Here is a 25,826-nt window from a genome sequence, read left to right on the forward strand (position 1 = left end):
TCATTTTTTATCTGGACTCTCAATTCCTCCAGACTGGCCTTATCTTCTCCTCTTGGAAAGTTTGGGAGGTAGTTTACCTCAGCTTTTCGTGCTCTTTTTATGTTGGAGTGGGGATACTCTCCTTCTGGGTTGTTGATACTCCTTCTACCAGCATTCACGGACACCTCCGCGCATCCGGCTCTGGCTAGCTTGGTGCGGTAACTTCCCATCTTAAATTTTAAACTGGTCTTCCAACCATAACTTCCAGGCTCATTAAGACATGGATGAGTGGTAACAAGAGCTTCTCTCGTAGGCTTTATTTCCCTTCTCAAGGACATGTTCGACTTCGTAAGAAAAGGTAGGTACTGGGAAAGTGTCAGGCCAACACTTCAGATGCTGAGCTAAAGGCACATGAGGAAGGATGTCTGTGTCAGAACTTGCACAAGAACTGGCATCACTTTTGGATCGCACTATTTTTAATGTGCTCTTCTCTAGTAGCTCTTGAATATCATGTAGACAGGTAAGTTGCCCATCAAAGTCAGGGTCTTCGTATTGTAAGGTAAACTCAAAGTCCAGCCTTGGGTTGAGCTTCTCCCGGAGTATGGTGATTAGTTCTTCCACTGACTCAGGCCGCTTAGTTAGAGAAACCTTCACAACAACATCTGTAGTGCTGTAAACTCTCAGCAGGAATTTCTGAGATGCTGCCATCATCCTGTGTATAAAGCAAGGAATGGAGATGATTAAAAAATACTACAATGGTCTCAACACATATAAAAACAATGAACATCATACCATTGACCTTTTTTTATGTGTCCTTTTATGGCAGAGTGGTACTCAGAATTGGCATCTGAGTACCAAGCAATAGCCCAAAAGATTTACTGTCACAAGTGGAGCAGTACCTCTTGTGGTAATGCATACACATAGCCTTTACAAGGTCTGATAATTGTATACTCAGCAATCATTACAGCTGTCAAAAATGGGGGGTCAAATATACTATAGTCTTGTTTTCCAATTTTAATTTAAAAAGTACACTGTAAATTTCATAACAAAATAAACTTACTATTTATGCTGGTTACTTTGGGTGCATTCTAGCATTTTATGGCCAATCTTTCAACAGTCCAGAACAAAGGTAAGTATTTTACATGTTACATAGTCACAGGCCATCATTTCATTTAGTCACGGTAAAAACTAACCCTATTTCAACATCATAATCTACATTTTCTCACCAGGCATACAAACAATACATAAGAATTTACACAGCAATTATTTTACAAAACAGAGACAAACTGCAGGAGAAATATTTGGAAAAACACATCATGTGATATTAAATCAGTGAGATACATCTAAAAGGAAACAGAACTTCTAGTAGCAAACTACTTTTTACAGACTACTGTCTAATGTTGCTCTCTTACCCACCCCCCCCCCCCCACCCCCCCCACACACACACACACACACACATAGCATCTGCATTTTGAAACTTTGGGGTGGAACAAATCTTAAAATATATGTAAATCACATAATGCAAATTCACTTTCAGTGTAGAAGTATAAAACGTTTTGGTGTCAAAAGAAGTTTCCCTTCCACGTAGTATGCAGAAAGGGGTAAGCGGTCATTAAACTCTGACATGCAGTGGATAGCCATACAACTTGGGTAGAGTTCATATGACCTCATATGTTCAGTGTAGTTTGACCTGTGTTCTTTGCAAAGAAATGCAGCATCATTGTTAACAAGGAGGATTTTTTTGATCTCGCTAAACTGTGGCAGTCCCCCATCCTCCCCCACAGACACAAACATTCCAGGGCTGTAAGTTGTGCCATCAACAATGATCTTTGATGTGCTGTAAATAATTCTGCTGTCAGTTTTAACCTTTATGTATTCTTGTGCAACTTCAGGAAGATCTGAAACCATGACAGAAGTAACGTGTGTCGTCTGCTGATGCGGCTGAAAAAATGAAGGTGCACTGAGGTAGTAGGCCACCATGTGTTGGTGCCGTGTTGCTAATGTTTTTAACACATTCTTAAACTTTTGTGTGTCATGTATTACCCTCTTGAAAAAGCGATGCTTAACCTCGAACCTCATTGTCCATAAGTGAACAAGTGGCCCAAAAGCACGTATAAGAGCTGGGTAGTGCTCTATATAATGATGTTTTGGAAGCAGTCTTAACTCAGGAAACATGTCCTGCAGCACTTTTCTGTGGTCATCTATCTTTGATTGCAAATACTGTATGGACTCTTCATCAAATCTTGGGCGCAGCATAAGCTCAACAACCTCTTTCAAATCCATTAACACTGTCCAAGCAGCATCTTCCTCAGGGACTACATTACCGTTCATGAATGGCAGTACTCTCAGCAATGTGATATTCTCATGACCATTGCCACCAATGGTCCTCTTTGTAGAGAAGTTCTTTGAGATGGGCTTTGGTTTGTCAACTTTATCGGAGTGTTGGTAAGGAAAGGACAAGATTTTTCTATTCAACTGCTCCAGAGTAAAGTATTTCTGCCGGACCATCTCCTGAATACACATGGCCAACTCCACTGGTACAATTCCCTCAAAAAGGTCATGGAGGACATCAGGAGGGAAGCCTGTGGTTGTATGAAAATACTGCAAACTTTCAGTCAGGATGCAGTTCCGTTGCCTACCTGCCTGACTATGACCATCCCCATGTAGAACTTCCTGCACATTTTGGTCATAACTGGCTTTTGTTCTGAGGCTAAACTTGCCATCTCCAACATCATGAGACTGAATTAGGTCTCGTGTTGCATTGCAAAACCTACAAATAAATCCAGTTCTGAAACACTGACTAAACCCAGCCAATGAGTGGGCTGCCAGGTTGTCAGCTACAACGCACATGATAGTCCCTTTAACAGATTTACCGAGGCACTCAATAAATACACCATCTTGCTCAAGAGTTTTTAGATCTTGTAGCAAAGGACCAAATGCTTTTTCATAGCCACACCTGTGGAGATCAGGTACCTTACATAATGCTGCTAGCTGAATGACATGCAGACCTGAACGATATTTACTTGGCAAATCAGCAAACATCCAGCATACTGCACACAGTTTGTGTATTTTCCTTGAAGTGCCCAATGGATTGGCAATTTCAAGGTCATCAATGTACAGTATCAGTGGCAGTGAAAGCTCTGATGAAGAAAACAACTAATTTCCTTGGAAATATGACCCATCTCTGTGGCTTGTGTAAAGACCCTCATAAGAGATATGTGTTTCCATAATTCTGTTAAGAATGTCTGTATGTTGGAACATTTTTTGGATCATCTCAAGTATAGGGACATGAATTGCTGTACAACCAGGCTCCAATACATACTGAACAAGCATTACCACAGGGCAGTTCTTTTCAATAAACGTTTTTCTATGTTTATTTGAACAAAAGTCCTCCCCTTTAGCTGTGGCACAAGCAAAAATATTTGCATTATTTACAGCATTCAGCAAATCATTAAGGATAGCCTTGGAAGGAGTAACCTGATGCCTTTGTAATACATCATGCAGAGTCTTTTTAATGAGAGGCTTTGACAATGAAATGATTTGTGCCAGAGTATCAACTATTTCCTGAGATGCCATTTGAGAAACATGAAGAATACTTTCCATCTTCAGGAACAATGAAGACAAGTTCTTGTGTAACTGCTCTCTTAACTGCCTGGTATCACAAACACTGTCTACCTCAGGAAAAGCCAAGTCATCCAAATGCTCATCATTAACATCCTCAATGGCAAAGTCACTAGTGCTTTCCACTGGCCTGCTGTTTTCGTTTGACACAAGGACATCACAAATATGGGGTGCCATTTGTAAAGTCAAACAGTCATAATCTAACAGCAATATTTTTGGTTATTTAGCATATCATTAATTCACTAACTAAATATTTAATTTACTAATTAAATATTTATTTTGGAACTAAATATTTAATTTGTAAATTAAATATTTATTTTCCGAAATAAATATTTAGATCCCAGCTAAATATTTATTTTGGAGCTAAACATTTAGTTTGCAAAATCAGTATTTGGGAAATAAATATTTAAGTCTGACCCAAAAATATAAACTATAGTGTGGAGCTAAATAACATCATGGAAAATAAATATTTAGCTGGGATCTAAAAATTTCTTTGGAAAATATTTAATTTACAAATTAAATATTTAATTTAAATTTTAAATATTTATTTCCAAAATAAATATTTAATTAGTAAATTAAATATTTAGTTAGTGAATTAAATATTTATTTTACAAACTAAGTATTTAGATCAGACCTAAATATTTAGTTTGCAACATAAATATTTAACTATAAATTAAATATTTAGCGTGCTAACTAAATATTTATTTGGAAACTTTAACATTTATAAATGTATGAATAACATGGTGAAAATATGACTTTGAAAAAGTGAACTCTCAATTTTTTCTCTTATGATATGCTAAATAACAAAAAAAATTGCTGTTAGATTATGACTGTTTGACTTTACAAATGGCACCCAATAGAAAAACACTATAGTTTGAAATGAAGTAAGAATGTAAAAAACAAAAATAACATTTCTTCCCGCTTTGCTGATTTATTGAATCCTTTTTGTGGGTTTTTTGCTCATGAAAGTTAAGTTATGCTTCACTAGTGACTAACTGCAGTAAATGATGCTTTGCTGCAATTATTGTTAACAATATTAAAGTTAGACGTAATTACCACTTTTATCTGAAGAAGCGCGTCTTTATCCCCGCTCCAGCTGCTGAGATCAAAGTTGACAGAAACGGGGATCCGTGCCTGCAACCCGAGCAATTAATCCGCGTATTTCCAGCAGAACACGTTTGCCGAAAGATTTGTGCGATAATCACACTTTCATTTTCCTCATACTCGACTCACGTGACCAGGCGCAAATGTTCACGTAACCAACGCAATTGTGTCATGAATATGCAAATTAGAACGTTGCGACCTCTAGTAACCTCTGAGCAAGCGTCAGCAAGGCAGATCAGAACGCTTCATAGAAGCACGTGATCATAAGCTTTGATACGTCATACAGAGAACATCATTTCTTACTACAAGTCATTGTTGGTCAGAGCACTCGACGCGATTTTAAAATGCAATACGATATAGAAGAATACAACTGGGAGTTGAAAAACAAAATAAGCCAAACTGAGAGAGAAATTCAGAAAGTGAAAGATGAAATTTCAGCATTTAGAGAAAAATCTGCTTTTGAGTATAAAATACGAGAAGCCAAACATGCAGAAAATATGCAACAGAGAGGCTTGAAACATGATGCAGAAATGAAAATCCTCCATCAAAAGATTTCTACTCTAAATAAACTCGTTTTAGAGAATGACAGTCGAATAGCAGCGCTCAGAAAGGAAAATGACAACCTGAGCGTTTACAGAAAATTAAAAGAAAAACGCGATTTTGACACAAAAAAGATTGAGCGACCTCCGAACAGACCTGAGACTAATAGAGAAAGGAAGATCAGCCAGTTACATAAAATGAGTCAGCTAGCTTTGAAGGACGCCTCAACACAAAGTAATGATGGGAAACAGGCTGCATTGGGAAAAGATAATGCTAGATATAATATTTTAATTCAAGAAAAGATGCGTTTTTGTGAAAACATGACAGGGGAACTAAAGAAAACAGATGAGAAATTATTAAAGGTAGATGAAAAAATGGCTGCACTCAGGCACATCAGAAGGCTGCAGTAAAGTGAAGATGATTTGAAACAAGAAAGGGAAGAAGCTTTTGTGTTAAGATCTTTTAATCCAGAGACGAGAAGAATAATGAATTTATTTCCCAGGGAGGTACCGATCTCTCAACCAAAAGAGGCTGATGTAAAGAAAAAAGTTAGAGATCCAATGAGTTGGTTACGGGAATAAGAGGGTTAATCCCACAGTGGGGGTGTCATTTTTAAACACAGATGAGGGGAAAGTGTCGAAGGGGCATGCTAGCTCAGGCAAATAAACACGAGCTAAACTTTCTAGGGTCATGGGTCGGGTTGGGGTTGGGAGAGATAAGGCTGAAAGAGAGATGCTAGATCTTACCTTACTGACTTTGTCTCTGCGACACCAGGTTGGAGTAATAGACAACCCTCGCATCTCTGACTACAGAGTTAACGGATGTCAGAAGGTGGACGGGGAGACGTGTTTTCATACACAGGCTGCAAATGCTGTAATTGAGCCTGGGAGTTTACTGCAGGAACTGATCTGGTTCTGAAAGGACAGATGTTGTCCAGAGTGGAGAGGCAATACTCGTTAACCTGAGAGGTTAATGATGATAAAAGATAAATGACCCGCTCTTTCTAACACCAGCTGAAAGCTCATTCACGCAAGAGTCTGCCTCTCAGGGGCCACGCCCACAGGGCCAGCCTTTCTGGATGTGGGTGGTGTGTCTCCCCATGAGCCTGGGACAACAGGTCCTTGCAAAGCGGCAGTTGCCATGGGGAACCTCACGGGAGTTGGGAGATTTCCACCAATCAAATTTTCCCCGGCCACCGTGGGATAGTTAGCATGGCTAGTTAGTTAGTTAGTTAGTTAGTTAGTTAGTCACTTAGTCAGTCAGTTAGTCACTTAGTCAGTTAGTTAGTTAGTTAGTTAGTTAGTTAGTTAGTTAGTTAGTTAGTTAGTTAGTTAGTTAGTTAGTTAGTTAGTTAGTAATGTGGCTCAAAAAGCTGAGTGCACCCCCACAAATGTCATCAAAATGACTGACTCAGACAATATCAGCCTCAACCCAAGATGTAGTTAGCTAGTATCTCAGTTAGTTAGTTAGTTAGTTAGTTAGTTAGTTAGTTAGTTAGTTAGTTAGTTAGTTAGTTAGTTAGTTAGTAATGTCATTCAAACAGCAGCATGCATCCCCACAAATGTTCCATCAAAATGGCCGGCTCAGCCAACATCAGCCTCAACCCAAGTTAGTGGGATGTGTATCTCCCCATGAGCCTGGGACAACAGGTCCCTGAGGAGCAGCAGTTGCCATGGGGAACCTCACAGGAGTTGGGAGATCTTCACCAACCAATGTTTCCCCGGCCACCGTGGTGCTATTAGGATCATGGACAGGCCCTGCTCCCTCACCCTGGGTAAAGTGGGGGGTATGGGGGCCTCTGGAGGGAACGCATGAAGGAGAGACCTTGGCCACTTGTGCGCAAGAGCAAACCCCCCCCACCCCCCACCCCCACCCCCCCCCACCACCACCCCCCCGGGGCGCCACGATCCTGCAGGGAGAATTTAAGTGGGCACTGAGAATTCTCTGTTGATGCAAACACATCCACGACTGCCTGACCGAACCTCATCCAGACCTGATTCACCACTTAAGGATGAAGCCTCCAATCTGCGTAGATTGGATTGCCTCTGGATAGCAGATCAGCTCCGTAATTCAGAATTCCTGGTATATGAGTCGCTCTCAGGGACTGCAGGTTCAAACTGCTCCAAATGATCAGTTTATGTGATCATGTGTAAACAGGGGGACCTCAGACCTCCCTATCTGTTGACACATTTTTAACACAGTGGGGAAATTCACTAGTTACAGGTGTCTTTAGCAACAGGATAAAAACACTTTATGAATTATTTAGTTGGATTAAATCCTTGGGAAATGAGTAATAAGCTGTTTTAGGAAGGTGGAGAGTAACGGGTTACGGCACTGTGTGAAACTTGGGGGGTGGGGTGGGGTGGGGGTGGGGGGGGGGGGCTCCTAAGGCATCTGTTCCTCATGACCTGATGGGAATCAGCCTGTACAGACTTTCCCTCCTGATGCTTTCCAACAGCTGCTTTCCTTCATCACTTTAACAGTCAGTGAGTCACTATGATTTTCCTATATTTCACTCACATTTATGGTGGTGGCAATGTTTATGAAACTTCAGATCTGCTGTATTTGATTTCACTTTTGCATCAACAAGAGTTCAGCAGTACTAACAGCAGTCGTGTGAGCACGGGAATAACACAACAGTCTTGTGTTTCGGTTTATCGTCTGTGAAATATTCACCTGAAATGATAAAATATATACAGCTACTTACAGATAAATAATTAGGTGCATTTCCTGTGCCCTCAGTGACATTAGGCCCAAGGTGAGATTATTATTAGCATAGCGATTAGAAAATAGAGCCAAAGGAACTGTTTTAACATCAGCACGCCACACCAAGCACTACAGCTTTGTCTGCTGTCTGTACAAATTATTACATTTACCTATTTATTGAATCTGAATTATGACTTCAGTTCAAACCAATATAGGGTCTTGAAATGTATTTTCACTGAGTTACTTTTAGCTACTCAAAACACAAACCTAGAGTTATTAGGCTACTTAATAACAACGCTTCATGATTCTTTGAAATTCTTCTACACTTCTTGTCACGTTTAGGAGCAGGAGGTTAGGACCCAAGATGCAGACCCAGGATGACACGAGGCAGGAATGTTAAATAAAGAAGAATCCTTTATTTAGGATGACAAAATAAAAATCCAAAAGGGGCAGGAGGCAAAAAACCCAATAACAAAATGAAGCAGGGAAAAATCCAAAAGCTCACTTCATGAGCAGAGAACCAGAGACCAGGAGGGAGAGACAACAAACAACGCTGACATAAAACAACAATGGACCGACAAGAACAATGAGACAAGGAGGGCTTATTTAGACAGGGAGGAGCAATTAGGGAAACAGGAAGCAGGTGTATGGAGTGAGGCTGGAGGAAGGCAGGTGACAACAATTATCTGGATGGGGAAGAGAACCAGAGGAGGGCAGATGAACCTAACACTATATAAAACACAAAACTAAACCTAAAGACTAAGGGAAGGACTCACACAAACACATACACATACTGACACTCACAAACTCATACACATACAAGAGGCTGTGGCTACAACTTAAGACACACAACAGAGATGCAGACAAAGGACACATGAGGGCGCTAAGAGAACACAAAAGGAGAACCTGGAGTAGGAACTGGAGGAGCTGGGGAACAAAGGGACACAGAACATGACACTTCTATCTCTAATAACCTAGTGAATAACTTCCCTCAGTCCGTTTCTAATTATTCAATCAACTTGCAAAAGCAAAACTTCATGAAGTTATTTAATTTTTTATCTTATTGTTAAAAATCAAATGTTATTGTCCTAAAAATCTTGTCATCTTTCGACTGTAGCATTAAATATTCTTAATAACTAGAAATGTAACATCTATAAAGCATCAAATCAAATAAATCTGACAAATAAGGGAAAAATGTCTGTGTTTATGTCCCCATCTTCACAGATTTAACAATTAGTCTTAGATACATTCAATTGTGGTGAACTGTTTATTTGCGTTTTATACAAACAATTGTCTGACATGTAAAATAGTAACATTTAAAGTTTGGATGTAAGAGGTGAAAATAAAGATTTTAAAAGTTCCAAATCTCCCAGTTGCCCCTCCACCTTCTACAGGTAAAAATTACATCTAGTTATACATTTATAAGTTGGATTTGACTGAAGATTTGTGTTTTTTTATCTGAGATTATTGTTTTTATACTTTTATTAACTGATTCAATTATGTCCTCCCACTAAAACTGACACAACCATTTCTTCAGGTCAAACACCTCCAGATCTTTTTCTGAAGACAGTAGGATAAAGACCAGCGCTGACCACTGAGCAGGAGACAGTGTCTGTAGAGAGACGTCCTGAACTCAGAGACTGTTGGATCTCCTCCACCAGACAAAGATGATTCAGTTCATTCAGACAGTAGAGCAGGTTGATGCTTGTCTCCACAGACAGACTCTCATTGAGCTTCTTGTTGATGTGATCAACTGTTTCCTGATTGGATCTGCTTCCTGTCTTCCCCAGCAGGTCTTTTAGGAGAGTCTGATTGGCCGGCCGGGACAGACCAAGGAGAAAGCGTCCAGGTGTCCATTTGGACTCTCAAAGGCCTTGTTCACAGCACTCTGATAGAGATCATTTAGATTTGGACCGCTGAAAAGTTTAGACCACAGAGAATGTTGCTGTTTGTCTTCCATTAGATTGACACCAGAGCTGATGAAGGTCATATCGACATGCAGAGCAGCCAGAAACTCCTGAACACTCAGGTGGATGAAGCAGAAGACCTTTACCTGGTACAGTCCTGTCTCTTCTACAAAGATCTGTGTGAACACTCCTGAGTACACTGAGGCTGCTCTGATATCGATGCCACACTCTGTCAGGTCTGATTCGTAGAAGATCGGGTTTCCTTTCTGCAGCTGATCAAAAGCCAGTTTTCCCAGAGACTCAATCATCTTCCTGCTCTCTGGACTCCAATGTGGATCTGCCTCAGCTCCTCCATCATACTTGACCTTCACTTTGGCCTGAACAACCAGGAAGTGAATGTACATCTGAGTCAGGGTCTTGGGCAGCTTTCCCCCATCTTTGTTTTTAAACACCTTCTCCAGAACTGTAGCAGTGATCCAGCAGAAGACTGGGATGTGACACATGATGTGAAGGCTTCGTGATGTCTTGATGTGGAGGATAATCCTGATGGCCTGCTCCGCATCTCTGAATCTCTTCCTGAAGTACTCCTCCTTCTGTGGGTCAGTGAACCCTCTGACCTCTGTTACAATGCCAACACACTCAGAGGGGATCTGATTGGCTGCTGCGGGTCTTGTGGTTATCCAGAGGCGAGCAGAAGGAAGCAGGTTCCCCCTGATGAGGTCTGTCAGTAGAACTTCCAATGAGGAGGACTCTGTGACATCAGTCAGGATCTTACTGTGGTGGAAGTCCAGAGGAAGTCGACACTCATCCAGACCATCTGAGATGAACACGACCTGGAACTCTTCAAAGCTCCTGTTATTTTTGGTTTCAGTGAAGAAGTGATGAACAAGTTCCACCAAACTAAACTTCTTTTCTTTTAGCACTTTCAGTTCTCTGAAGGAGAACGGAAACATGAAGTGGATGTTCTGGTAGGCGTTGTCTTCAGCCCGGTCCAGAGTGAACTTCTGAGTTAAGACCGTTTTGCCAATACTAGCCACTCCCTTTGAGATCACTGTTCTAACAAGTTCGTCTCTCCCAGGTGGGAGTTTGAAGAGGTCTCGTCTGATTGTCGTTTCTAGTTTTTTTAGTTTCCTGGACGCCACTTCAATCTCTCTGATCTCATGTTCATTGTTGACCTCTCCAGTCCCTCCCTCTGTGATGTAGAGCTCAGTGTAGATCTCATTCAGATGTGTTGGGTTTCCTGCTTTAGCAATCCCCTCAAACACACACTGGAACCTCTTCTTCAGGCCAGATTTAAGTTTACGTTGACTAAATGCAACACAACATAAAGTATGTCAGGGTGTATTTTATGTAAGTACACGGGAAACTTGATACTTCTGCAAATAACTTGTTTGATTAATCTTTGTACCTGTTTGCAGATGGTCAGCCAGCTGGTCCTGCTTCATTCTTTTGAGGAAGTGTTATGGGAAACTTTATGTTAATTAATTCTTGATCATGGACTCAATCAACTGAATGTAAATGTATTGTTCTATGTCTCTTTGCATGACACACACACACACACACACACACACACACACACACACACACACACACACACACACACACACACACACACACACACACACACACACACAATCTCTCTCTCTCTCTCTCTTTTATCTCTTGGTATAAATAAACTCTGTGACCTGTTGTTTGGGGCATTTTGCCACAGTTATAACTGTTTGACGTGTCTGCTCATTGTCTCCTTCTCTCTTCACTATAGGAAATGGGTTATTGATAAACATATTGATAAAATCCATGACATTTTTTGGTCATTCAAAAGCCATAGTAAATCATCTTTACTTCCAGGTTTCCCCCTTTACCATTACCTAAAACTAAAAAACTCAAATGAAGAGAACAGTCATTGTCCAGATGGTCTAATCTATTTTTACTTTCTTTATAAAGCTCCATGGCAGCCATGACACCTAATAAAAACATGATTTCTCATGTACTTTACTGGTCTTTGTAAAACGTCATTCTCCTATAAAATGAAAACAATTGTAAAACATGAGTTTTTTTAAGTATAAACTATTTTAAAAATCATGATTTATATGATTATTTTGGGATTTATCATTACTTTTTGTTGATCTTTACAATTAGTCGACTGTATTGTATGTTTCTGAGTTTGTCAGGTGTGTGTGTGTGTGTGTGTGTGTGTGTGTGTGTGTGTGTGTGTGTGTGTGTGTGTGTGTGTGTGTGTGTGTGTGTGTGTGTGTGTGTGTGTGTGTGTGAAAATAGTGAATGTCACCCATAAACTGAATCTTAAAGCTGCTTTCCATCAGTGGAGGAACTCACCTCCACACTTGACTCATTGATTCTGTCAGCATGTTTATCGAAGCCTCAGTAAAAGCTAATTATTCCATTTTTCTTTTTCAAAATTTTCCAGCCAAAAAGGAACCGTCTCTATCCTGGATGACATCGGCAGCATGTTTGACGACTTGGCAGACCAACTGGATGCAATGCTCGACTGATCTCCAGCCCCCCTCCCCCTGACCCATCCCTCATGACATGTAGGTGTGTGAGAAGACGGCGCTCCCAAGACTAAATGCTGGCGCTTTGGGGAGCTCGTGTTTGAGCGTCTGGCCCTCCCATGTTAAGTGCTTCCTGAGTAGCCTTGAAGAGGGAGTCCTCTTTATCTGGTGCAGTAGCTCTGGCTCCTTCTCCTGATGCGAGGAAGCTGCTCCCACACAACCTCTGACCTCTGCAGCCCAGCGCGTTACCTCCACCCAGCCTCAGACTGCTGCGTGGACCGAGAAGCACAATAATTCATCTCTACACAAAAAAGGCTGGCTTAGACAAACTTTCGGGTGCAGTCTTACGAAGAAACTAAGCACACTAATTGTCTCAAAGGCAAGTAGACGGAGAGATGAACAAACAAGTCACGCTCTGATGAGGATTTTTAAAAGCACACTGAAACACAGACCGCTCTCTTTGCGTCCGTCTCTCCTCTAAAATATCAAAAGGATTAATTTTTCCAGATGCGTCGGAGCCTCCGTTTCTCCTCTGTACGAGTGGAGGCCAGTGGTTCGCTGGACTTCCTGACCCGCATGTCGTCTTTTACGGCCCCCAGCTCGTCTAGGAGATGATGGTGTTTGAGGGCGTAAAGAAAAATGTGTGTAAACAGGACAACCAAAGATTACTCTCTTGAAGGAGGTTTATTAACTAAAAGTGCTGCTGAAATGAGCAGGAAACAAATACTAAGACACCAAACACAAAGATCTTCCAAATACTGGGTAATTAACAATAAATACTAATAAACAAACAATCATCCACTCTGGGTATATTTTACTAAACACAAAACGCCGGGACCAAACCGGGAAAAGGGAAAGACTAGGATGAACGCAAGAGGCTCCACCAAAGGGGTGAGCTGAACTCTTTAACGAGTAACTTAAATAGAAACGTAAACGAGCTCTAATCGAGGAAGAATAACTAGACCACACAGGTTACACAACAAGACTTAATAAGTCAGCTCTAGGAGGGAAAAGAGGATCACCAGCTTTAACGCTCAGGCCTCTGCTAAGCTTCCCTCCTCGAATGACAGAGGGAGCTGCCTTTTAAAGGAAGCTCCCTGATTGAGGGATTAGCAACACCTGGTTCAACTGGAGCCAGGAGAACAGGAGGAGCACCGAGGCCATCTTGTGGCCACAAAACGGACAGCGTCCGTAACACCCTCCCCCTCAAAACAACAACTAAAATTTATTTTTGTTGTTGCCACTAAAACAAGCGCGCTCCCACTAACTACCAAAAAAAAAAACAGCTAACTAACTAACTAAAATCCCTGGATCTCGGAAGGCGGGCTGATTAAACACATAAAGTCACGCTGCACTGATCCTCAGTGCTGCGGAGTGTTCCCGAGATGGTAGCTTTCGCTACCAACACTAGCCTTAAAGGAGATCCTTACAGCTAAACCAAAAACAAAATCAAAATCACTAATAGGGAGCCTCAATCTGTGTGGCATCGGGATAGCGCGTCAGCCATCCTGTTGTCTGTTCCTTTCTTGTGGCGGACTTCAATGTTGAACTCCTGGAGGAGGAGAGCCCATCTCATTAGGCGTTGATTTGCGTTGAACATGCGGTGGAGGAAGGTCAGCGGGTTGTGATCTGAGAAAACAACAGTGGTGAATTGGCTGCAGACATACACATGAAAATGTTTTAGGGACCAATTTAAAACCAGGGTTTCCTTTTGCGTTGCGTTGGGGCTGAATTTCCTGGAGAAACAGCCGACGGGGTGATCAAGTCCGTTAGCATCCTCTTGTGGAAAAACAGCTCCTGGTCTGGCGTCAGAGGTGTCAACCTTCATTTTAAATGGCCGGGACAGATCAGAACAGCCAGGATCGGTGCACAGCACAAGATTCCTAAGAAAAAGTAAAACCTGGGGACAGACTGGGGTTCAAGAAAAAGGAATATCAGTGACAGGAGTAGAGTTATCAGCAGCGAGTGCAAAACAAGGAGTTTGTCCATTCTCTGAGCTGTAACTAAAACATCATGACTTATAGGGAAGTTCACAGCAACCTGGGGCTTTATAACAGCAGTAGTATCTGCAACGGAGGTGTCGTCTGACAGAAAAGGATGCAACACAGAATCACGGAGGGTTATGTCCGGATCCTTTTTAGTTTGCGCTCTAGTCAGCACACAAGCAGGCAGAGGGCCTGCACTATCATGAACTTCGGGTTCGAAAATGAGTTCAGGCAGAGGTACGACCAAACCTCCAGCAGCATCATTTCCTAAAATCAAATCAACTCCCTTTGTAGGGAGTTCGTCCAACACCCCAACCAGAAAATCACCCGAGACTAAGGGACAGGTCAGTTTAATGTGGTGCATTTCGGCCGAGACAGCTCCCATCTCGATACCTTGTAGCATCACCGAGTAGCCGGCTTGGCTATTTTCAGAAAACGGCAGCAAGCTTCTTTTTATTAAAGTCAGGGAAGCTCCTGTATCTCTCAAAATAACAACTTTTGAGTCGGATTCAGAACCCGGAAGAGAGACAAAACCCTCTGAAAGGAATGGCTTAAAACAGGGACTGGGCTTTTCAGCGTTAGTTTTGTCACAGCAAGCTATTTCAGTTCGGTCCTTATTTGGGGAACTTCCGGTTCTACGTTTCTTCAGTTTCAAGGAATAACAATCACGGATGACGTGGCCACATTTATGGCAGTAAAAACACTCTGGTTTTTCAGAATTTGAGGGCGGAGTTACTCTTACATTAGGTCTGAATGCACGGTTCGCGTCAGTACGAATCTCTCTGACCCGGTGAGTGAGGGAGATCTCATCGGCGAGGAGAGCAGCGTCAGAGAAAGAATTCACTTTCTGTTCGTTCAAATAAAGAACCAGTTTTTCAGGCAGATGTCGTTTGAACTCTTCTATTAAAATGAGCTCCTTTAGATCAGACAATGAGGAAATATGCAAAGCAGAACACCATTTCTCAAACAACACAGACTTTAAATGGGCATACTCAACATACGACTGATTTACCTGAGGTTTTTCAAATCTGAAGCGTTGTCTGTAGGCTTCAGGAACTAGTTCATAAGCCGTGAGCACTGTTGACTTCACCTTGTCGTAATCTGCTCCGTCTGTTGGAGACAGAGCTGACACCACCTGAAGGGCCTTACCTGTTAACCTGCAAGTCAAGAGGAGAGGCCAGACCTTGCGAGGCCACTGCAGCGTCACAGCGATCCGCTCAAAGGCAAGGAAGTAGCCGTCCACTTCTGTCTCCCGGAACTGGGGCAGCAGCGTGATGCATTTACTGACATCAAACGGTGTCGTTCGTAACGGCGAACTGGCGGGTGTCACTGGATCTGGGCGAAACCCCGCATGGGAGGCAGACGAGTCATCAGGTTCCTGGGATGAAGTCGAAGCCGCGTCAGGAACGGGCTTTTTGTTGCGTAGCTCAATTTCGAGCATCTTAAGCTGAGTTTCAGCGTCCAGTCTTTTTAAATCCAGTTCGTGGCGTAACCGCCGTTCGAGAGCGCGTTCATCAGCCTCAAAGCGCAGGCGAGCGAGCCGGAGCTTCAGGCGAGCTCCACTGAGTGGAGAAGTCGAAGGACTCAGATCTGGCGACGGTGAGCCGGAAGAGGATTCTTCTGGCTTGACCTCTTTTTCTGGAGCCACCGGAGGCGATGAAGGGCGTGAGCCGGTCTCAGAAGGAGGCGGAAGGATCTCTTGAGCCTCCAAATAGTCCACAACGAACTTCCGTAGAGCGTCTTTCGGGAGCAATTTCGGGACAACCAGATCGAAGTGGGCAGCTACTTCCTGCAGGTCGGCTTTTCTGCAACGCTCCAGCAGCCGGCGCGGGGGAGCCTCCACAAAAGCCCGCAAGTCAAAGGTTGCCATGGTGACGTCCGCTCCACCTCCAAGAGAGGAAACAAGGTTAGTCCAGAAACACAAAATAGATGGTAAACCGGGAATAAATGTACAAAATATGACAAAAAATCCCGGACGAGCCCCCACTCTTTTACGGCCCCCAGCTCGTCTAGGAGATGATGGTGTTTGAGGGCGTAAAGAAAAATGTGTGTAAACAGGACAACCAAAGATTACTCTCTTGAAGGAGGTTTATTAACTAAAAGTGCTGCTGAAATGAGCAGGAAACAAATACTAAGACACCAAACACAAAGATCTTCCAAATACTGGGTAATTAACAATAAATACTAATAAACAAACAATCATCCACTCTGGGTATATTTTACTAAACACAAAACGCCGGGACCAAACCGGGAAAAGGGAAAGACTAGGATGAACGCAAGAGGCTCCACCAAAGGGGTGAGCTGAACTCTTTAACGAGTAACTTAAATAGAAACGTAAACGAGCTCTAATCGAGGAAGAATAACTAGACCACACAGGTTACACAACAAGACTTAATAAGTCAGCTCTAGGAGGGAAAAGAGGATCACCAGCTTTAACGCTCAGGCCTCTGCTAAGCTTCCCTCCTCGAATGACAGAGGGAGCTGCCTTTTAAAGGAAGCTCCCTGATTGAGGGATTAGCAACACCTGGCTCAGCTGGAGCCAGGAGAACAGGAGGAGCACCGAGGCCATCTTGTGGCCACAAAACGGACAGCGTCCGTAACATCGTCTCTTCTCACGTTGTTGTTGGTGCTCTTGCTGTTATTGTTGGTGTTGTTGTTTCGAGCATGTGCGTAGTCCCTGCTTTTTGCTCATGTCAGTGTCCTTCTGCTCGTACAGTACGTAGTTACGCTAAGGATCAGACCAGCTATGAATTCTTAAGACACTTGCACATAAATCAGATCGCCGGTGTTCATCTCTACACATGAAGGTTTTATGCTTGATGATAATAAGAGACCAACACTGACAAAAAGCACACATGAGGCGCAAAACAGTGATTTCAAAAATATATTTCTTTACATTTCAAGGCTTTATATAGCCCATCCAATCAACATTCACACATACCGTAAATCCTCTAATGATAGCCTGTATTTAATTAACTGCCAGGTATCACAGTTTGGCCGGTGTCGGAGTTGGCGGAGGTGAATAATGGCCCGGTTTTTTTATTGTGGCCAGGTGGAATGTGGTAACAAGCAAGTACGGGGGGCGGTTGTGTCATCCGTCTCACTTTTGATTTGCCAGTGATAGACCGCGAGGGTAACTTTAACCATGGCAGGTGCGGAGACAAAGAGGAGGCGAAAATTTGATATCAAGTTCAAAGAGAACGTGCTGATTATGCTGCAGAACACTCTGGGGAGCAATAGGGGTTGTATGAACTAGTCACTAGTCGACTTCACCGCTCTATAGTGACTTTTTATGCCCGTCATCAACTAGTCGCTGTCATGTGATAATGACCGGCAAGATGCAGTCCTCGGAAAAGACAGCAGCCTGCTGTCAGAAGGTGAGGAGCTCCTGCACGTCTGGAGACAACGCGCTGTGCCAGAGCGTCGGTACTGACACCCGCCGTAAAACGGTAATTTAACCAAATTGTGACGTTTACCCTCTTGCAATTTAACCTTCCCCTCACCCCCATCCTAACCTTAACCAGCTTGTGCATGCAAAGCTCTGATTGTTGACGCGCTCCATACATCTGCGTCCTGAGCACGGCCACAGTAACATTATCAAATTAGGTGTCGCCACCTCAAAAACTAATTTAACACGCGATCGTTCATGTCGGCTCATTTCCTTTTATGTTTTCTGTCTTTTATGCTTTTATTTGTGCCTGATGCGTTTCGCTGCTGTGGATCAGGGCGAATCACCTGTTTTGTCCTCGGTGACGCACCTCACTGATGTGGCCGGCGAGCACTCCGCTGTTTTTGCGGTCGGTAGATCTTTTAGAACTGCAGTTCAAAGGTAACTCATAAGGTGAATATATATGAACCCAGGTAGCAGTTTTTCTTTAGGATTGAGAGGAGATGCAGGAAGATAATAAACAGATACAGGACAGAAAAATAGTCAAATAAAAACAAGTTATTTTTTGTACCTGGTGGTTGCAACAAACAGACGCCATTGAAGGTAATCAGATGTGAGGAACAGAAAATGAAATAATTATTTTAATGTTTAGAGCAGCAGGAACTCCGAGAGGCTGCAGGCGCATCAGTGAGTTTGCGGCCACTGCGCAGGGGGAGGGGAGAGGGCTGAAGCAGAAACTACTGTTGTTAAAAGAAATGTGTTAAACTTTGAAAATGTGGGCGCAATTTTAATTGTCAAAAACTCCAGCGAACCATTAGTTCATTTTACTCAAATAGAAATTGAGGCCTGCCTCTAATACTGGCCCTCCTTCCAATAAAGGCCTGGAGCTTGATGAGCTTGAGTCAAATACAGGCCCGGGCCTGTATTAGAAGATTTACGGTAGGTTTAAAACAGGCGCTCCTAAAGCGCCCTCTAGTGTTTGGTTAGTAAAATTGCCTTTAATCAACTTAACCTCCTTCTCGTCTTCCTCTTTTATCACAATTATTTCTAAATTTGGTGTTTATTCTGCAAATCTCCGTGCCTTCGTATTTATCTATTCCTTTTGTTTAACAGCTTCATGATTTCTTTGACAACGCCCCTTTGTGTCAGTGATGTCCAAGTGATTTAACCCTAAAAGTTAACCCCCAAATGTCTGCAACCTTCTGTAACTACTGCAAAGCCTTGTATGAGCTAATATAAATACATAAAATAACAAAAAAATCTGGTAAGCTGTAATAAGTTGGCTTCACTCCTCCCGACGCCCCCAGTTTTCAGTGTTTTCCCTTCATATAAGCCAAGGCGGTGGATCAGCCACCAGTTTTCATCCTAGTGAAAAGTCCACTTGTATTTTTATGCTCTTTAAAACAAAGATCTATTTGAAAGACAGATAGTTCTATGTGAATAATAACAACTATGATGATAATCAAGAGGAATCTAAATGTTGAGTTGAAATGATCTGAGCCTGTACATTTCTGTTGGAGTTCTGGATGTGTTGTGACGGCTGTTGTTCCACGGTCAGGTTTAGGTTGCGTTTCTGCTGTGACGATACATTCCTGTACAGTTGTGATTAGAATAAATGTATAAATTATACCTCGCTTTGCCTTTTTAATGCTTCATGTACGGCAATGTGCATTTTGTCTTGGGGCTGATTGGAGAACTGTAAAGGACTTCCTGCTACAAAAGCACATGTTAAAGGGGACGTGTTACGAATATATTTTTAAAGTTAGAACAATTTTGTGGTCTATACAAAACAGGAAAATGAAGATTTTTGCACAAAACCCCTTTAAGCAATCTCACCAGCTCTTTTTGACATTTTCAGTACATTTAAGAATACACGCTTGCTGGATCACAGGAGACTGGGTTTCCAGGTTGCTGGAGGACTGGAGGAGCTGAGCACGGAATAGGGAGCAGGATCCGGTAAGGTAAGGTCAGTATGGAGTGGACAGCCAGGGAGCGGCTGGGAGACAGCGGGACTGGTCCGGTAGGTTGCAGGACGGTGTGAAAGGTGGTGGTGGAAATCTGGAGAAGAGGCAGCTTACAAAAATCAGGCAAGCTTGGAAAAACACACAGGAACCAGCAATCTGGCTAGAAGTACGACTTGGACGATATCTATTCGGATTACTCAGTAATCAGGCTCGGGAGTCGTAGATACCAAAGTTGAGTTAATCATCCAGCGAATAAAGATGTCTCCCAGCAGCTTATATGTCCCTGGCCAACTGATGAGCAGATGGGCTGCAGCTGGTCCACTCCTTGACACGCCCACCTGCAGGAGAAGCTCAGAGAAGGTTTAGCAGAGAGAAGAGGACTCACCCCAGACCATGACACCAAGATAACTTAAAGTGATACTTTACAACTTTTTCGTATTTTGAACTCATTTTCTTGAGCCAGCATGTGCCAAAATGACCCTTTACATGGTGAATGAAATGTCACTCAGACCCTCAACACTCTGTGGCCAGAATACCACACTTGCAACTTCAGATTGCCGGTCAGGTCTGTTGGAGTTAGTAAAGCTGATATGCCTGGTTCTGCAGCCTAACCCCCGGGTTTCCACAGGAGCCATCAGCAGCACGTTACTGCAGCAGCACGTCTTGCTCACGTAAACTGCTGCCTGGCCCTTCCCACGAGACGCTAAGCAGCAGGGGAGCAGCTGTCACCGACAGAGCGCGAAGTCACACGAGTGACTTCGTCAGTAAACACGACAACAAGCAGGAGAAAACTACAACATGGCTCCAAAAGGTTTGTGTTTTATGTTCTGTCCGTTTTATAATTGCCAATACGGACCTGAAAAACAAAGGAGACCGCTAGCTAGGTGATAACTTCTCACGGGGCCGCACAGTTAGTAACTATTTTTAAAAGTAAAGCAACCGGAAGGCAGTACGTTTCTTTATTCTGAAAATCTCGGGACCTTCGCTCCATTTCCGCGTCCGATTTCCTGTCTTTCCTTCCCCAGAAATGTTGAACTTGACCCGTTTCAGAGGCGTCGCACGTAGAAAATAGAACCGGCGCGTAAAGGCTGCGACATGCTGCTCCTGAGACGCGGCTGACTCGCACTGCTGACGGCTGCTGACGGCTCCAGTGGAAAAGGTTCTGTTGACCACAGCGGCTCCTATCAGCAGCTATGACGTGCTGCTGCAGTAACGTGCTGCTGACGGCTCCTGTGGAAAGCCGGGGTTAAGGTGCTTTTCCAGGAACACTACTCAGGGCAACTCGGACCGATGCAGTTCAGCCCGACCACGGTTTCCAAGGGCACGCTTTGGTATTTTCTCCCCTATTTTTAGTCCCTGCTCCATTGAGGTACCTGGCAAGGCTGAGTTGGGCCGGTATCGTGATTCTGGCCGCTGATTGGCTAGGGGCTTCATGGAGCTGGCGTGGGAACAAAACTGCTTTCAGATGGGCTGACTCAAACCACGCTGTACAGAGCTGTTTTAGGCTGAGTAGTGCTCCTGGGAAACCACCCTCAGTGTCTACATGAGTGATTCATCACTAAATTGAACAAATCAGCAGCAGCAGCTCCTAGATGTTACTACTGGGTATGGAATGGAATATGATTTAAAATATAACTCGAGCAAAAGTGTTGTTCTAACCTACAGAACCACCCAGCATAAAAGGCTTAATTTTCCTGTGTTTAAGTTGTCCAGCAACAGTCTTGCAGTCTGTGAACAGATAAAATATCTTGGACACTTTATCACAGCCAATATGAGCGACGATGATGATATTTACAGGCAGTGCTGCAAGCTATATGTGCAAGCAAACACCATTGCACGCACATTCAGCTGTTGTTCCAAACCTGTTAAAGTGGCATTATTTAAAGCATACTGCACACCACTCTATACTGCACATCTGTGGTCATTCTATAAAAAGTCTAGCTTGCACAGGTTACAAGTGGCATACAATGATGCAACGAGAATCCTCCTCAAAACTCCCAGGGGAGGCAGTGCTAGTCAAACGTGTGTTTCTGTGAGCGTGTGCACATTTAAGGCACTTCTAAGAAATTTAATGTTCAAGTTTATGAGACGGCTGCAAGAGTCTTCCAATAGTATTATAGTCGCACTCTCAAATCCCACTGTGAGCTGCTCTCGTTATATGTCTAGGCTGAGAATGCACTGGTTAAAATGTTTGGGTGGATTTATCTCAACTAGTTAGTTTTGTTGTCCCTTACCTCCACTGCAGTTATATCCTGTCATTTTATATAGGCTTTTATTGGTATTAATGTTAATTGGTATCCTTTCTTTTCTTGTGTTTTTCTTGTATCTTTTTCTTTTATCTGTATGTTTCTTTTAAAATGGACTTTAAGTCTGGCAATAAACATATTATAAATCAGCTGCGTTCATGATTTAAAACATGCAGGAGATGTGCTGGAAGCAGACTGCAGCTCCAGGTATGTCAGCTCAATATTTGTTTAAGTCCCAACAGAGCCAACTGCCAGTCTGGAGTTGAAAGTAGAACATTCTGGCCAAAGGGGTGCGATGTGTGCTGGGTGGCTGTTCATTAACCCTCTAAAACAGGAGTATTTGATTCCGGTCCTGGAGGGCCGGTATCCAGCAGGTTTTAGTGGTTTCTCTGCTCCAATATGCTTGATTCAGTGGTTTAATCACCTGTGCAGCAGTTCAGGCTCTGCAGAAGCTTAACCCCGTAAATTTCCAGCGCAATGGGGTTTTGTCCCTCGGGCGGGACGCTGGAATGCTAAGGAGTTAATCGCCTGCTGGTTGAAATCAGGTGTGTCGAAACGGAGTTAAAACTAAAACGTGCTTGATACCGGCCCTCCAGGCTGGGAACTTCATACTACTGCTGTTAACGGCCATTTTAGCACACACTGGCTCAAGAAAATTTTAAAATATAAAAATTTCATATCATGGCTTTAAAATGTGTGTAGGACTCCGACATAGGGTTCAGACGTTTTGCTGCAACTGTAAACACAATTTTCTGTAATTATTGAATATGAAGTTGATTAAAATACAGCTAATCACGACGTACTAGCGGCATGAGCTGCCCTGTAAGACATCTTTTTAGTGACGTATGACAAACAGCTCTTCACTGTTTAGAGGAATTTAGATTTTTATGATGATTTATGACAAAATTCCTTAAAATGAATAACTGAACCTAGTTTATCTTTATGTAGATGGTAAAGTGTAGTGAAACAGCGTTAGTCTCAGTCGGCATAAGCAGCAGGGCCCTGCAGGGAATCGAACCCCGTCTCATTACTGAGAGTTCCGTTACCAGAGCCTTTTGCTTTGGGCGACCGGAGACGGTAAAGCAAAACCTGCATCAACAAAGCATTTAATGTTGGAACATAAATTCTGTCTTGAAGCAGGAAAAAAGAAACCGTCAGACTAAAAAATTATTTCTAATTAAATTCATTTTAGTATTTTATAAACGTTTTACAGATTTAGAGCCTCCTTTGACTTTTATGCTTTTAGTTAACTTCTCGTTCTTTTACGATGTTTATCCGTTCTTTAGTCGCGGTCAAACGCATCGTATTTTTGTTCTGCAGTGAATCTTAAAGTTATGTTGAATGTAAATAATCTGAGTCTTTATTGCTTTAATCATTTACATGTTTAGACTATATTTTATTAGCCTTTAATATTTTAGTATTTATTGTTTAACTTTTGTAAAGAGCTATTTTTAAACGCGTGCACATTTAAACACTAAAACCTTTGTTTGCTCCGTCTGTGTCAGAGCTCTGCTGTTCAGCTCCTTCCTGGTTCCTGCAGGACCACAAAGCCCAGAGAAGCTAAGTCCAGCAGGACGTGAGGACACAAACAGACATGGAGAGCTCCTCCTAAACCTGGAATCAAACTTTTCTACAGATTATTTAGAACAGTTTCTTGTGACAGAACAGTTAGTGAAACAGAAAGGACCTGATGAAGATGATGTTATCGTCCTTGTCTTTCATACGGATCAAAGATCACCCCAGCTTATGCTCATGTCACCAAGTAAACGTCCCATTTCTCACTAAGACCTGCTCTATCTGCTCTACCAGATTATCAGGAGCATCACTGTAGTTGTAGTTTTGCCTCCATCTTCCTGCCCTCCTTGGTCTCTTGTTTATCTTCTACCACCTCTCACCATCCATCTCAGGTGGGATCTTGTTTGCTCCGATGGCCTCTTGTGTTCCAGGCTTACATCTTTTAGTGAACGTTAGAATATCATGTACTAATATATATGCATGTGTGTGTGTGTGTGTGTGTATGATGCTAAACCAGACTGCCTGCTCCATCAGATGAAAAGGAAATCCCCTCAGGACCCAAATAAAATAGAAGATTTAGCAACCAGACACAGAAGCCCAGGTGAAACCGTCCACATCAGCATCTCCAGTTCTACCAGCTCTAAAAACACACTTCTTAAATAATAAAACACTAAACTCAGCCAAGGGATGAAGACGTCCTGGTGCCAGATGCTACCTAAGACATCACCAGTTCAGCTGACTTGATAAAACACTTGGTGACTAAAACAAACATCTGGTGACCTGGTAAAAAACAGTCCTAGTGCAACAAGCTACCTAAGACAAACCTTTCCAGTCGACCAGTTCAAGAAAGAAAGAAATGATCTTCAGTGGCGCTGCACTGGAAGAAAAAGATATGTCTAGTCCGAGTCAGAGTCCTCCGAGTCGTCCCATCTTGGTCTCTTCGGTGGGATGTACGGGAAGCGCTCTCCAGTCCTCTTCTGGATGGATCCAAGGACTGAGGTAGAAGGACTGGGTTCTTCTACATCCTGGACCTCTTCAGCGCTCCCGTGGGCAGGCCTGGGATCTTCTGGAAGCTCTTCCGGTGGGGCCGGAGGAGCTACCGCCAGCCAGAAGTCTTCTGGTGGTGGAAGCTGCTGGTCTTCATCGCTATCCAGAACTGAGCTACCATAACCAGAGTCCACACTAGAAGCCATAAAACCTTCTAAAGCTGACCAATCTGAGCTACTGTCAGTCTCCTCCAACTCCTCATCACTACTCAGACCCTCAATAGCAAACTCTGCCTCTACTGGAGGAGCCTGACCATGACCCACAAACACAACATCATCATCAGGAATGTGAAGGGCTGGGTACCTACCTTCATCTTCATCGAGAATCCGGATGACCTCAGGGACCCCTGCAGTCACGGGATGCTCCACGATGAAGATGCCTGTGAGGACAAAACAAGACACATTAAATCCACTTGTGTCATAAAACAGTTATGAAAAAGCTACAATGACTTGTTTACAATACAAGAGATGTGTTTCTGCATCTGCATGTGTGCACAAGACACACTTTACTAATCTGGTTGTTTTTGGGGTTTAACAGGTTAAAACCGAGTTCTGCTTTTACTCAAAAAGTTTCCATTTTTAATTTATGTGATTGTTTATTATTTATGTTTCATGTTTATAGCTGATGTATTTCTAAAAAGATGTAATGTTTTACAGCTTGTAGACACAACACTGCTCAAATAAAGTTGTTTTAAAATGGGCTCTATAAAAATAAACAGAAGACTCATTAAACTGGTGAAAAGTGTTTAAAATAGATTCAAACGGACAGAAATGCATTTATAAACCTGAGAACCAACTCAGAGAACACATCAAACTTTCTACTTGGATAAAACAGATGAAGTCCTTAAAGATCAAAGGTCTCTAGTTCACTCAGATTAATGGAAACATCTCATGTTCACCGATGCTAACAGGCCGAAGCTAAAGCTAGCTGTACGTTCTAGCATGTTCTACGTCATGATGTTTCATACCTGGTTCATCGTTGCTATGGTCACGAAAACAACATGTTTTTGTTTGAATACAAAACATCTGATGTATTCAAACTGGAGATTACAAAAGCACAACGGCACTAAAAGTCCTCACTGCTATTACATAATTAGCTAAGTGACAGTTCGAAAACAGCTGCAGTAATAGCTTCTGTCCACCAGAGGGCTGAGAGACCTCTCGGGTGCACCTGCTGCAAAGAGACGGGTTAGGAATCTGTTGCACGCATGTGCGTGTATACGTCATAGAATTAGAACGTTGCTCGACTATAAAAGCTCATCGAATTTTTAAAAGTCTTTCTTTCGAACTTGCGCTAGAGCAGGCAGCACTTGGT

General features: G+C 42.7%; 1 protein-coding gene and 1 pseudogene across 1 annotated transcript in view; one reads left to right on the top strand and one right to left on the bottom strand.

Moving 5' to 3' along the window:
• Positions 1 to 7,808: 7,808 nt before the first annotated feature.
• On the bottom strand, positions 7,809 to 11,302 carry LOC139069778 (protein NLRC3-like; annotated as a pseudogene).
• Positions 11,303 to 13,969: 2,667 nt separating this feature from the next.
• Positions 13,970 to 25,826, top strand: part of LOC129159787 (spectrin alpha chain, non-erythrocytic 1-like) — a 175,444-nt gene continuing 163,587 nt past the window's right edge. Inside the window, exon 1 of the mRNA XM_054736987.2 lies at positions 13,970 to 13,980. The gene's annotated coding sequence lies outside the window, so the exon portion shown is untranslated. The remainder of the gene's footprint in view (positions 13,981 to 25,826) is intronic.

The sequence above is a fragment of the Nothobranchius furzeri genome, chromosome 4, assembly GCF_043380555.1.
Source record: "Nothobranchius furzeri strain GRZ-AD chromosome 4, NfurGRZ-RIMD1, whole genome shotgun sequence".
In the NCBI taxonomy this organism is placed as follows: domain Eukaryota; kingdom Metazoa; phylum Chordata; class Actinopteri; order Cyprinodontiformes; family Nothobranchiidae; genus Nothobranchius; species Nothobranchius furzeri.